Below are 7,542 nucleotides of genomic sequence, written 5' to 3'. Positions count from 1 at the left end.
GAAGTATCACATCCTGGGAGGAACTAGAGAGGCAGTTCTTGGAGAAATTCTTTACAACATCCCGAGCTGCTAGTGTGAGAAAGGAAATCTATAGCATCATGCAGTTCAATGGAGAGACCCTTTATGAGTATAGGGAACGATTCAAAAAGACCCGTGCCAAGTTCCCCCATCATCAGATCTCAGACCAACTCTTGATCCAGTACTTTTATGAGGGACTGATGCAGACTGATAAAAGCAGTATAGATGCAGCTGTAGAAGGAGCCTTAGTCAATAAAACCCTGACTGAGGCCATGAACCTAATAGCTACCATGGCTAAAAATTCTCAACAGTTTGGAATTAGAGCCGCTGTCCATGTAGAGTCTACCAATGAGGTAAGTGAACTTAAGAAAGAAATATTTGACTTAGTTTTTGTTGTCAAGCAGTTGGCGAAGGTGGAAATTGGATAGCCCGCTTCTGTTTGCCAAGTATGTCGTGAGACTGGTCATTCAGCTGAAGTTTGCCCAAGTGCTCCGAAAGGAGCAATTCTTGAGGTAAACACCATTGGGGGCTATAATTACAATGGACAAAATAGAAGGCATGACCCATTTAGTCAGATTTTCAATCCTGGGTGGAGAGACCACCCAAACTTCAAATGGGGAAGGCAGAATGAGCAGGCTTAGCCTCATCATGGAGCTCCGCCTGGTTTAGGTATTTCCTTGGAAGACATTGTTAAAAGTCTTACCGACAACTCTTTTAAATTTCAACAGGATACACAACATTTTCAGCAAGATACAAAGAAAATCATTTTGCCACCATAAAACAAGTAGAGAGTATCTTATCACCTTTATCCTCCTTTAAATGAATATATGCCTAAAGCCCCTTTTCCTTCCAGGNCTCTTTTAAATTTCAACAGGATACACAACATTTTCAGCAAGATACAAAGAAAGCCATTGAAGCTGTGGGGACCCAAGTCTCACAGCTAGCCACCTCTATGAGAAGATTGGAGAGATAGCCTGGCAAACTTCCATCCCAGCCTGAGTCAATTCTTAGAGAGAATGTTAGTGCAATCAAATTGAGGAGCGACAAGGAGTTGAAGCCACTTGTTGAGTCAGTAAAAGAGCCAGAATTGGAGAATCCAGAAATTCCTTCTTCAAATCAAATCATTTTGCCACCATAAAACAAGTAGAGAGTATCTTCTCACCTTTATCCTCCTTTAAATGAATATATGCCTAAAGCCCCTTTTCCTTCCAGGCTTGCTAGGCCAAAAGAACCAGTTGCAGACAAGGACAAGGAGCTTTTGGAGATGTTTAGAAGGGTAGAGATAAATATTCCTCTCCTCGATGCTGTCAAGCAAATTCCTAAATATGCCAAAATTTTGAAGGAGATTTGCACGAGGAAAAGACAAGCCAAAGAAAAGGAAAGGAGGGTGGTAAGTCAACCCATATCTGCGATCCTACAAAAAAATTTGCTAGAAAAACAGAAAGATCCCAGTATGTTTTCTCTCCCTTGCATCATAGGCAAAAAGAAAATTGATAGGGCCATGCTAGATTTGGGTGCATCAATAAATGTTATGCCTTATTCAATTATCAAGAATTAAAATTAAAGGACTTAGCTGAAACTGAAGTTGTCATACAATTAGTTGATAGGCCCTTTATACACCCATTGTGAGTCATAAATGATGTCCTAGTTCAGGTCAATGAGTTACTTTTTCCTACCAATTTCTCTGTTCTTAAGATGGAAGAGCCCACATCCACCTCATCTGCATCAATTCTACTTGGGCGGCCTTTTATGAAGACTGCTAAGACTAAGATTGATGTAGATGAGGGTACTTTGCCTGTGGAGTTCAATGGTGAGTTGGTCAAGTTTAATATTTTCGATGCTATGAAAACTTCCACCATAGGGAAAGTACATTCTTTGTGCCAGATTGATGTGTTTGACTCTCTTGAGTAGGAGGTTATATGGGATGTTTATGACGACGATAAGGATGACTTAGGAGATTTAATCCCCCTTAGAGAACTTGCCACCTTGTCCATGACAGAGCCGGTAAATATGCCCTAATGTTTTGATGATTAATCTTCTGATAAAGTGCTTCTTTTTATTTTGTAGGCACCTAAATTGGAGTTGAAGAAGCTTCTAGACCACCTAAAGTATGCCTATCTGGGGGAAGCTGTGACCTTGCCTGTTATTATCTCAAAGAACCTAACTGAGGAACAAGAGAAGCAACTGTTATCACCTGAGTAGGATTGTAGCATAGGAAAGTTGCCTCAGTTCTTATGGAGACATCCCCGACCACACTTTGATGCAGGGAGATGGTATTTCTATGACTCCTTGGTACGGTGACATTGTGAATTACTTGACCACTGGTAAGTTCTTGCATGGGACGAACAAACATAGGCAAGATAGAATTAAAAGTGAGTCAAAATATTATGTTTGGGAGGATCCTATTTTATGGAAGTTTTGTTCAGATCAGGTAGTTCGGAGGTGTGTCCCTAATGATGAGTTCTTTTCTGTTCTTGAATTTTCTCATAAGCATGCATGTGGAGGGCACTTCAGTCCTAAGAGAACTGCCAAGAAAGTCTTAGATTCTTGTTTATATTGGGACACATTATTTAGGGATGCATATTTCGTTTGCAAAATTTGTGAGCGGTGTCAGAAATCTGGAGGGTTGGCCCATAGGAATGAAATGCCACAATTCCCTATACTTTTTTGTGAGATATTTGATGTTTAGGGATTAACTTTATGGGACCTTTTCCTTCTTCTTGTGGGTACAAATATATTTTACTAGCAATGGGCTATGTTTCCAAAGGGGTGGAAGCAAAGGCCACAATTACTGATGATGCTAAAGTGGTTGTAGGTTTTTTGAAGACTAACATTCTTAGCAGGTTTGGCTTCCCTAAAGTAATCATCAACGATTAAGGATCACACTTTTGCAATAGAGTCATTACATCCTTGTTGAAGAAGTACGGTGTCTAACATCGTATTGCCACCCCATACCACCCTCGGACTAATGAGTAGGCAGAGGTGTCCAACAGGGAAGTAAAGACAATTTTGGAAAAGGTGATTATCCCAGGAAGAAAGGATTGAAGCCGGGCCTATAGGACAACTTTCAAAACTCTTATTGGAATGTCTCCTTACTGGATGGTTTATGGTAAGGCTTTCCATCTTTCAGTTGTAATCTGGCACAAGGCTTATTGGGCTATCAAGAAGTGCAACTGGGACTTAGAGGCAGCTAAGGAGGCCAAACTTTTACATCTTTAGGAGTTAGAAGAGCTAAGGTTAGAATGTTTTGATAATTGCTTAATTTATAAGAAAAGAGCGAAGGACCTTCATGATAAGATGCTCGCATCGAAGGAGTTTCAGGTAGGGAAAAAGGTACTCCTTTATAACTCTCGATTGAAATTTATGCTTGGTAAACTCTGGTCCAAGTGGATTGGGCCCTTTCTTGTTTCTGACGTTTATCCTTATGGTGCAGTAGACATTGTTAATCTTGAGACAAGAAAGGTCATCAAAGTTAATGGGCATAGGTTAAAGGTCTTCCATGATGGCGAGTCTTTTGATTGCTTCGACATCGCCTACCGATTTGACTCCCTGGTCTACATATGAAACTAACCATCATGGTCGAGCAACCAAACATAAACATTTGAGCGTTGTTCTCGGACAATGCTTGCTTGTTTAAGTTTGTCTTGCTGATTATGTTCCTTATAATGACTAGTCTATGAAGCACTCGTAGGAATTTTTTTTTTGCTTGAGAATAGGTCGAATGAAAGGTTTCATAATTTTCATGATATTTTTTGAAAATTCTGCTTAATTATTTTTATTACATCTCCAAGCCTTTTGCATATCTATCTTGACCATGCACGCTTTCTTAGAATTGAATTATGAGACCAGAAGTTTGTTGTCACTTCGATAGGCCTTGGTGATATATATTAGTCTATTTGCAATTCAATTTAGTAATGCATGCTTGAGATGTAGTCAATTGATATCACTGTCGCCTAGTTAAAAAAAAAAATATTTATGCATGTTTAGGGGTCTACTCCTCTTCTTCAAGGGTATGATTAACCTGAGGCGGCCATGACACCTGTGGTTTCCCTCCGAGCTAAAGTATCCTAGAGGAATGAGTAAGCTTAGGCACTTTTGAAGGGAAATTGGCCCATAGTTTGATGATTTGCATGACACCCATGTGGACAAGCAAAAAAAAAAGTTGATTTCCTGAATTAAGTTCCACTTTTTATTTCTACAAAATAAAATACTAAAAAAGGGATAAAAGCATGTAAAAAGGGTGATGGTGAATAGATTTTGATCAATCCAATGATATGTCATTGCCACTTTGAATTTAGGAAAGCTAATTCAGGATCCTTCGAAGCAATGTAGGGGAAAAATAAATTGAAGATTCATAAGGCCATTCGGGCTCACACTTATTCAAAATAAATAACTTTGAGCTTGAACATGCATTAAAAACATTTTTAAAACGAATTTACAAATTATTGATGAAATGATGGAATGCTATTACCCCTTTGATTGTGAATCTGATTCTAGTTGACTGTCGAGGCTTGAGTAGGGAACATTATAGTTTGACAAACTGATTATTTTTGCATCATTGCTTGTTTTAACTTGCTCGAAGATGATCGAGAATTATGTTGGGGGTGTTTGATAGCATTTGAAATGTGTTATCTTCTTCTGCTTAACTTAGGGTTGCTTAGCTACTTAATTTGGTTTAATTGATTATTTTGTAGGAATCGAGTGTACAAGCAGTTGAATTAAGCGTTCAGAACTAAAAGCTGCTAGCACGACGAAGTTAGGAGCTAAATCGATCAAATGACGAAGTAAAAAGGTTGCTGCACTGCTAAGAGTCACAACGCTCTGATTAAGCTTGAGTCCAACGCTAGTTTGATGCTATTGGATCGAATGCTTGGACTTAGGGTAGCGTTGCAATGCTGCCCCAAGCGTTGCAACGCTCCTGAGATTTCATGACGCCACCGTACCAACGCACCTTGACGCTTGAACCTTGACGTTGAAAGACAGAAGCATCACCATTGTGATGTTACAGAGTTTGACAGACGCATAACCCTAGCATGCACGCAACATAACGTCAGGCCAACACTGCAACTTAACACTCGACCATTATGCGCCACAACGTTGCAATGCTCTCCCTAGCATTGCGACGCTGCAGCAGTTTTATAAAAGGAGAATTTTGGTCCACCCAAGAGAAAGGGATCTAGCACACCCAATTTTGAACACCTTCACTCTGTCTCAGCCTAGTTTTAGCCCACTTTTATACCAAAACTCTGAAAAGAGTTCTTCCCCTTGCCAATTTTATTGAGTTCGAGTATGTTTAGTGGCTAAAAGGTAAAAACTTAGTTTGGGTTTGTTAGTTTAATTTTGTTCCAATTTAATTCTTGAGACTTGTTTTGTAATTTTGTGAGTTTTATTATGAATTTTACGAAATTCATCTTGTGCATATTCTTCATTTTCATGTATGGGATAATCTGATAAATTAGCTATGCATGTTTAATTGATTTCTTTGATTGACCCTAATTTGTAATCGTTAGGTAGTCGTCACCTAGACGATGGAAACTACCTATTCATGTTTAATTGATTGCTTTGATTTGTGAGCATTTACTATCGATCAATTAATTAGTTAGACGATTGAAACTGATTAATTGGCTTAGTTTTACCTTAAATCTTAATGGCTGTTGATTGATTGATTGGTTAAGGATTCTTGCTTTTCTCTTAATCAACTTGATTTTATAGTCTACCGTTTAGGATTCTAATCGTGTAAACTAAGTTTTTAATTCAAATAATCTCATATATCTACCGAGTAGTCTATGATAGAATCACTGAGGAATGAATTAAATTATAATTACATAAGCATTGTCCGTCAGAAGGCTTAGGAAACATTTGAAAATCATGAGTGAGAATGCTCAGTGATTGGTGAGTTTTAAACCAAATAATAACCACTTTTCAAAATAATTTTCTAGGAAAGCAACAACACAACATAAACTATCATCCAAACACATATACATACAGATAATTCATGAAACCAAATTGACATGATCACGGTACTCAACAATACATAATAAATCCCATAGACTGGTTTGAGGAAACAATTTCCAATACCTCAAAGAACCCATCGAATGTGCACATGTCGAAAATTCCTACTAGACATACTCGGGTACGTGGATAACCCCAGTCAGATATACTGACAATTTCAGTCCAATGTCCACGAAGTATGCTAACAATATCCAGGTACCAATTTCCAGTTTCCAGTCAAAGCAATAAGAACAAACATCCAAACCCATACTCATAGAGTAAACCGTCATCCAAATAAAAGAACAATAATTATTATCCAAGAAAACATATATTTTCAGATCATGCCAAATTTACCAAACTGGTACAAATATATAATACATCCAACAATTAAAAAAAATATATAAACCACTCACTGTTTTTCATGATCGGTTTTCAAAAGTTTCTTTAACCAACTTCTTGTCCTATTTCTCCTAAATTTGAATTCCTTCTTTTTCAAATAATTTCAAAATTAGCATATAATTCTTTTAAATAATCCCAATCTTATTCACCAATAACTTTAAAAGTTTAGAAAAACCATCTTACCTTCTAGAAATAGGCTGAACTTGTTCGAAAACAATTTGTTGAAGGTTATCTTAGCAAATTAGTGGGTGCTAAGCTGTAGGGTGGTTGCATTTGGCTCATAGGTGGGCTGGAATGCATGCAGCTGGGCGGTAGCTCTTGCACAGAGCATCGCTGGGCGACAAGATGCACACAATATGTGCTAGAGTGTGTCTATGCATTCGTTCGGATGCGTCTGGCGAGGCGCGCGCAGGCACTTGCGCTGGCAAGGACGCACTACATGCTAAATGATAGGCCTACATGATCATCCTAACCGATCAGTTGGCCACAAGACTTCCAACACAAGTTCTTCTTTCTTCATTGCCTCAATTGAGATGGCAGCTCGGGACTTTCCTTTATACTCCCTTCTAAAGACTTCCTCACTAATTTTATGCAAAAGGCATGAGTGGATTGTGATAATTGTTCGTCTTAACCTACCCTATTTATAGGTGTCTCAAGTCCTTCCTAGCTTGACACCTCCAACTTAACTGGATGTCAACGTGCCCTCAACTTGCACTGCTGATAACTTGTAGAAATACAAGTTATTTATACTGTTTTATTTAGATATTGCAGCAAAAAGAAAGGAAAGTTGCGTCGATAGTATACAAATTGGCTAAGAAATGCAAAAATTATAAAATGTCGTAAATACTCCCACTAACACCATTGGTAGAATAGAATGTTTCAGTTTCTGTTTTGTAGGAAATCAGTCACCGCATGTGTTCATGGCTCGAAGATAAAATAAACAACGCATCTACGTCGCATTGCGCCCATCAATCTAGAATGAAGAGATGATCAACGCAATGACGATGCAGGTGACAATCGATCAAGTGCTTTAGCGATCAACGCAATTTCAACCGCATGCAGTAATAAAAAACAACACCGTGTGCGATGATAGATCAGAGATGTGAAGAGCAATGCATTTGCAGAAGATTCAGA

Source organism: Benincasa hispida, chromosome 8 (assembly GCF_009727055.1).
Source record: "Benincasa hispida cultivar B227 chromosome 8, ASM972705v1, whole genome shotgun sequence".
NCBI lineage: Eukaryota > Viridiplantae > Streptophyta > Magnoliopsida > Cucurbitales > Cucurbitaceae > Benincasa > Benincasa hispida.
Note: the sequence above shows the minus strand (reverse complement) of the source record.